This window comes from Elephantulus edwardii, unplaced genomic scaffold (assembly GCF_000299155.1).
Source record: "Elephantulus edwardii isolate Elephantulus edwardi_28Jun2011 unplaced genomic scaffold, EleEdw1.0 scaffold00064, whole genome shotgun sequence".
In the NCBI taxonomy this organism is placed as follows: domain Eukaryota; kingdom Metazoa; phylum Chordata; class Mammalia; order Macroscelidea; family Macroscelididae; genus Elephantulus; species Elephantulus edwardii.
In genome coordinates, this window is record NW_006399814.1 from 6,227,175 (window position 1) to 6,234,198 (window position 7,024).

The window sequence follows — 7,024 nt, forward strand, 5'->3', positions numbered from 1 at the left end:
TGATGCTGACAGCCGTGCTGACCACAACACTGACCACCACACTGACCGTGATGCTGACGGCCATGCTGACCACCACGCTTTGCCAGCCGGGGCAGCGGTGAGTCTGGCTGCTATGTCCCCCCAATCCAGCACGTGGTCATTCTTTTTTTAGGAGTTCTGTTTTTTTAATTGGCTTGCACATAAGAATTTCTTCACACTGTGCTTCCCTCACGTTCATGGTGTTTTATCCACTCTTTCATTTACGCCGTGTCATCCCCTCACTCACTGTTGAAGTACACATTCTCTAGCAGACTCTAAACACCATGCTGCTACGATGCGCCGTGGGCAGAGGGGCCTCGTGCTGACCCTCCCGCAGGTCTGCAGAGGCACGGCAGGAGGGTGCCAGCTTTACCCACAGGAGCAGCTGCTGGATTCGAACTGTCTGCCTTCGCAATAACAACACAACTCCTTACCCGTGGGGCTACCAGAACACCCTAAGCCACACATATATGTTACTTTTTATTTTTTAAAAAGAAGAAGTTAAAGAATGGTATCTTCTTTTCTTAGACTATTACATTCTAAGCATAGCTACTACATGCTATTTTTAAGCATTTCCACAAAGCTCGGCTTTGCCCGCAGGCCTGGCTGGGAGGGAGCCGGAGATTCACCTGTAAGCCTCTGTGGCTTACATGGATATTTCCAGAGTTGGCTGAAGACCTGAGCCACCGGCACCGCCTCCCAGCGGGAAATCCAGGATAAAGGTGTGATCCTTCGCCTCCCGACACAAAGCCCCTTCTCTCTCTGTTCTCAGTGATGCACCTGAGCTCCTGGGACTCCTGGGACCAGGCCACCAGGAGGCCAAGGCCCATAAACCATCCCCGCCCACCCCACGCAGCTGCTCTCACCAGAAACAGCTCCCCATCTGCTCATCTCAGCACCCACATTTCTATCCCACACCCATCTCCAGACATGAGTTTTCAGGTTCGAGTAGAGGGAGCCTCTCAGCAGGTGCAATGCTAGCAATGCGGGGTGAGAAGTCAGAGAATGGCTACCTGCTGGCTTTCCACCTCCGGCTGGTCATCCCACCTTCCTCAGCCTCAGTTTACTCATCTGTAAAGTGGCGAGAATGGCTCAGCTCATCACCCTCTCGGGCAGGTCTGTTCCGCCCCCTAGAGTGGCTGTCAACACAGAGCAGGTGAGCTGATGGCTGAGAAAGACGCTGTAAGGACAGACAACAGGGCAGGTGTCCCTGTCCACAGAGTCCAAGCTGATGAGGCGACCTCCAGCAACAACCAGTTCTGCCTGGGCCAGCACGTCACACAGACACGCCCCCGAGCTGGTATTCCTTCCTCTCCTGAGATGCTAAACAGTGGGCCTCGCTCAGACGGGGAGCCCAACACTGACCCTCAGAGCCGTGTCAGTCACCCTCAGTAAGGCTCGAGGGGCCGACCACAAGCAAGACCTTGACCGACACTCTGGACAGATGAGCAGACGGCAGTGATGATGGGTGCTTCCTAGTGTCCCACGGACCTATCCCACCAGATGGCCACGGGACTCAGAACATGCTAACAGAACAGTGACCACCACACACAATGTCCCCATGGACCTTCTCTGTCAGGTTTCCAAAGAATACAGAACATGCCAACAGAACAGTGTCCCCACTGACCACAGGACACAGAGAATGCAGCGTCCCCGCAGAGCACGCCAAGAGAACGCAACCCCGAGCTGAGCATGACCAGCACGGCTCTGCCAAGTGGCACAGGGACCCGGTGGGGGCTCAGCCCCGTCATGTGTCTGCAGGGCAGTGTGACTGCCATCAGGAATCCAGAGTGAGGCGTCGGCCCGGAGCACAGGAGGCTGGGGAAGGACAGAGGCTGGATGTGGTGAAGCCCAGAGAGGTGTGCGCAGGGCAGCGTGGACTCAGCACTGTGCTTAGGGACTCTGCCTGCCTTCACTACACTGCTGTCCATCACGTGTGGCCCGGCCGTGCACTGAGGCCCTCGCCAGGAGTCACCGCAGGTGCCACGTGCCCTCCCCTTCCAGCATCAGCGCTCTTCACTGACCCTCTGTCACCCAGACCACCCCACACCAATGGGGGTGTCACCTCCCCTCGGTCGCTCAGCCCTCCCCACACCATCAGGGGTCTTCATCATCCCTGTCACTCAGCCCACCCCACACCATCAGGTCCCGAGGGAAGAGTCAGCCCGAGAACATGCGGTTGGAGAAGGACAGCACTGGACACAGCGAAACCAGGGCAGAACCAGAGAATGTGCAGAACACAGCGACAGGTCCCTGGGCTTGGTGCAGCAGCCGGAACAAATCCTACCTGACTGTACACACCAGGTCCCGGAGTCAGAAGGCAGCATCAGGATACAGGATCCACGAACAGGACAAGGCAGGGGACAGCAGGCCACTGCTGGTGCCTCACTCAGTCCCACCAGCATGTACCGATGACACGACCTGGTCTGGTCCCCAGGCTCGAGGGTGTGGCTCATGACCACCGCCCACAAGGAGCTCTCAGTCCAGAATGAGGCGGACACCCACACAGAGGACCCCATCAGCACACAGTGACCCGATCGGCACACAGTGACCCCATGAGAGGAGCAGGGGCTCAGCGCCGGCATAATGCCATGGAAAGTGGGGAGTGAGTGACCTCGGCCTGTGCTCACTGTGACCCCACCCAGCTGGCCACCCGTGTCTCCCCCGACACGTCACATTGGGAGAAAGTACATTCAAATGACAACGTAAATCCAGCTCCAGAAGGGAGTCAACGCCAGCCCCCAGCGACTCTGGAGGACACCCAGAACTGCCCCGGGGCGGGTTTCCAGGAGGTGGATGGCCCCAGCTGTCCCCTCTGTGGCTGCTGGGGTCCGGCTGCTGCCAGTCTGGTTGGCAGTCAAGTGCTTCACCACTGGGCACTCCCAACGTGCCCACAGGGGCGCTCGGCAGCAGCCACACTCCACACGGAGTGAGATGGGTTTTCACGGCCACTCCTGTCAGTCCATATGCCAGCCTCATGCACGCCAGCCTCACGCACGCCAGCCTCACGCACGCCAGCCTCACGCACGTCCTTTACAGCCGCGTGTAACATCACACACGACAGATCAGCATCCATCAGAACAAGTGATCCGAGAGAATTCAGAGAGGTTCCCCATCAACTAAAGGTTCCTGTCACTGCAGACATGCCAGGAAATGCTACATTCTCACCAAATCCTACTCAGTCAGGTTTGCAGCAAGCCGAGTGGCAAGAAGTGTGAAGCAAAGACCACCTCCCCCTGTGAAGATGTCACCAGCGGGGCTCCCACGATGCAGGGCCAGCGCCAACCTCAACGGCTGACCAGGGGGCCTTCCACACCCATTCCGAGGCCCAGCATCCACCTACATCTGCACTTGGGGAAGGTCTGGGAGCCCTAGACAGAGGTAATAACCACCAGGTAAGAGGGCACTCCCTGTAGGAATACAGCTCACAAAAAGTACCAGGAAAGGCAGAAACTGCAGCACGTGTACACAGGCAGGAAGTGCACACACAATGCAGCATGGACTCCCGGAACAGCACGTGCACAGAGAACAGCACAGACACAGGGAACAGCACGTGCACAGGGAACAGCATGGGTACAGGGTACAGCATGGTCTTCAGAACAGCATAGATACAGGGAACAGCATGGACTCAGTGAACAGCACAGACACAGGGAACAGTATGTGCACAGGGAACAGCACAGACACAGGGAACAGCACGTGCACAGGGAACAGCATGGGTACAGGGAATAGCATGGTCTCAGGGAACAGCACAGACACAGGGAACAGCATGTACACAGGGAACAGCATGCACACAGCACCCCCAGGACCAGGACCTATCACAGTGCACAGGGAAACGGGATGCACACGGTCATACTCCTGTCTGAGACAATCCTAGTGGTACAAGCAGGACCTCAGCACGCCCCCAGCTACTGAGAGCGTCAGAATCAGCAGGACGCCAGTGAGGCTGAGCCAGTCCCGAGGCTGGCACGCGGGCGACCCCCGCACACAGCACAGGCGCGTCTGGACTGCTGCAGCTGACAAGGGCCTCCGTGGCCGGACTCCAGGTCATGGCAGGAGGAACCTCACCAGGCCCACGTCCTTGGGAACGCATGTCTCCTGTGGGGAGCACTTCTCAGGCCCTCACACCCACCTGCCAGCAGAGAGTCACTCCAGTGCCCTGTCTCTCACACCCCATCACACCCCATGCTGGCTCACATACCCCAGACCTCACACCCCGTCACACTCCACACTGACTCAGGTACCCATCTCTCACACCAACACACCCCACAATTACTGAGGGACCCACCTCACGTACCCCATCACACCCCATGCTCACTAGGGTACCCCGTCTCTCACACCCCATGCTGACTCGGGTACTCGGTCTCTCACATCCCATCACACCCCACTCTGGCTCGGGCAGTGATGAAGTGAGCAGGCACCACCAGCCGACTCAGGCCAGTGCCGACAATACTGTCCACACTGTCCAACCAGGGTGCAGAAAGTCTAATGGAGCCAGGGGGTCAGAACCCAAGGAAGTGGTGGTGAGCCCAGCCTGGGCAGGGGCCAAGTGACATGGGGCAGCACTTAGGAGAGAAATCAGCACCCAGGTCAGGGGCCAGCACCCAGGAAAGCGGTCAGGATGGGAGGAGTCAGTGTCCGGGAGAGAGACCAGCACCCAGGAGAGGGGCCAGGACAGAAGGTGCCAGTGCCCAAGAGAGAGGCCAATGCCCAGGTCAGGGGCCAGGATGAGCAGACCCAGGGTCCAGGAGAGAGGCCAGCACACTGGGGGTTAGGAAAGTGGGAGAGCAGCAGGTAGAGGCTGTGGGAACAGAGCACTCACTTCCTGACACTCAGCCCTGTGACCGGCCTTCTCTGATGAGACCCCAGGGAAAGATGCCGGTGGAGCTCTCACCTCGGTCCCTCTGGCACTGCAGTTCTCTCCTGGAACAGCCTGTACCTCCTGACAGACAAACAGCATGTGCACAGAACACACTCAGGCACACAAGCACACACGTGCTTACACACACACACACACACACACTGTCCAGTGCAGCCAGCTGTCTTGCTCATTTACTGTGGGGAAGGCTGCAAAGCCAGCGCTGGCCACCAGAGGGCACGCTGGGCACTGCTGGCCTTCCTAAGAGCCTTGGGGTCCCGCCACCTTCGGAGCAGTCTCAGCCAGACCATCCCCCCAGGGCCAGGGAGGGTGGCCCCGTCTAACTCGGGCTCCAGGAGCGGCCACAATGTCAGCTGTTCATACTAACTAGAAAGGCTCAGAGGCCCAGGCCACAGGGACCCTGTGCCCACTCTCTGTGCTCATGGCAGGAGCCCCATTTCTGTATCTGAGACCCACCTCAGCTGTGACACAGGGCACACTGTCGCACACGGGTGTGTGGGTGTGTGGGTGTGTGGCAGTGGTCATTTCATCTGGGTGTTTTGAGGAGAGGGAAGTGTAACTGTGTGATTGTCATCCAGTCGGCCCCAACTCCAAGCAAACCTCCAGGACAAAACAGAAGGGTCCCGCTGAGTCCCCAGTGCCAAACCTGCACAGACACAGACTGCCACATCTGTCCACCGTGGAGCAGCTGGCGGCCTGGACCTGTCCACCCTGGAGCAGCTTGCAGCACATAATCAAGCACATAATCACCACAAGCACAAAGAAAGGACGGTAGCAGCATGCGACCCCTCCTTCCGGCCGTGCATAAGCATGTGGTGTGGCCACATTCCTGGAGTATGTTCTTGGTCTGAGTCTGCCGGCAGTACCCCTACCCTCTCTCCATCTCCCCACCTGTCATGTCCACATCCAATTGTCCCCCTGACCCACATCACCCCAGGATGGATCCTATCCACTCCAGTTCAGGCCCTCACTTCTGTCCCTCTGATCTCGCACCCTAACTTCTACCTCCAGTCCACCCTCTGGCCAACTCTAAGCCCCTAAGGGTTTTCCCAGCCCAAGGCCGCTGTTCAGCAGGTATCAGCGGCTCTCCCCCTTCCAGAGGCAGCAGGTGCACCCAATGAAGGCGGGGATCCTCTGACCACAGGTGCGTGGTCCCCTCCACTCCCACCGACTATCCATCTACTTCTTCTCTGAATGCACTGCCAGCCACCGGGCCCCTGTGTCCACTGACCGTCCACCCAGCTGCAGTGCAGGCCTCCATCCCCAGCACCATGCCCTCTCCACAGAGCACCTGCCAGCTTGGGACATTCAGGAGTGCTGAGCCTCCAGCCTGTGTGCCCACACGAAAGCTCACACCCTGTGAGGTGACACTGTGCTCCCTGGTCCCCATGCAGAGGGGCTGGGACCTCACACATAGCCCTCCGACCCTCACAGGACCCGTCTCCCAACTTTGTCTGCTCCCTGGTCCCCATGCAGCGGGGTGGTGACCTCACTCACAGCTCTCCAACCCTCACAGGGCCATCTCCCAGCCTGTGAGGTGACACTGTGTCTGCTCCTTGGTCCCCATGCAGAGGGGCTGGGACCTCACTCACAGCCCTCCAACCCTCACAGGACCCATCTCCCAGCCCGTGAGGTGACACTGGTCCCCATGCAGAGGGGCTGGGACCTCACTCACAGTCCTCCAACCCTCACAGGGCCCATCAAGGTTGGGACAGTGACGGTCTCACCTGACATCCATCAGTGCAGACTCAGGGCAGCACACAAACAACAGAAGGGGACGCTGGCTGACCCCGAACCATCCTCACACTGGTGGGACCACTCAGTCCACTGAGGCCCCACTGTCTCTGAATGTCACTCCACCCAGAGGGCTCATCTTGATGCAGGTGTGACCTGTCCTTTAACAGGAGAGGGTGGTGGTCACAGACAGCTGTGATCCTGTCAAGATCTTTAGGGTGTCCACTGAGTGGGACAATAGCTTCCAAAGGGCCCAGCTCAGCACCTTTGTTCATGCAGCCCCTTCCTCAAATCTCCCTCCCATTCTTCAACGAGATGGAAAAGGCAATCTCCAATTTCGTATGGAATGGAAAAAAGCCCCGAATAAGCAAAGCACTCCTTAAGAATAGAAGAACG

At 58.3% G+C, this 7,024-nt stretch overlaps 1 protein-coding gene across 1 annotated transcript in view; it reads right to left on the reverse strand.

Annotated features, from left to right (window-relative positions):
* Nucleotides 1-7,024, reverse strand: part of TBC1D22A (TBC1 domain family, member 22A) — a 265,500-nt gene that overhangs the window by 248,237 nt on the left and 10,239 nt on the right. The gene's annotated exons all lie outside the window — the stretch shown is intronic.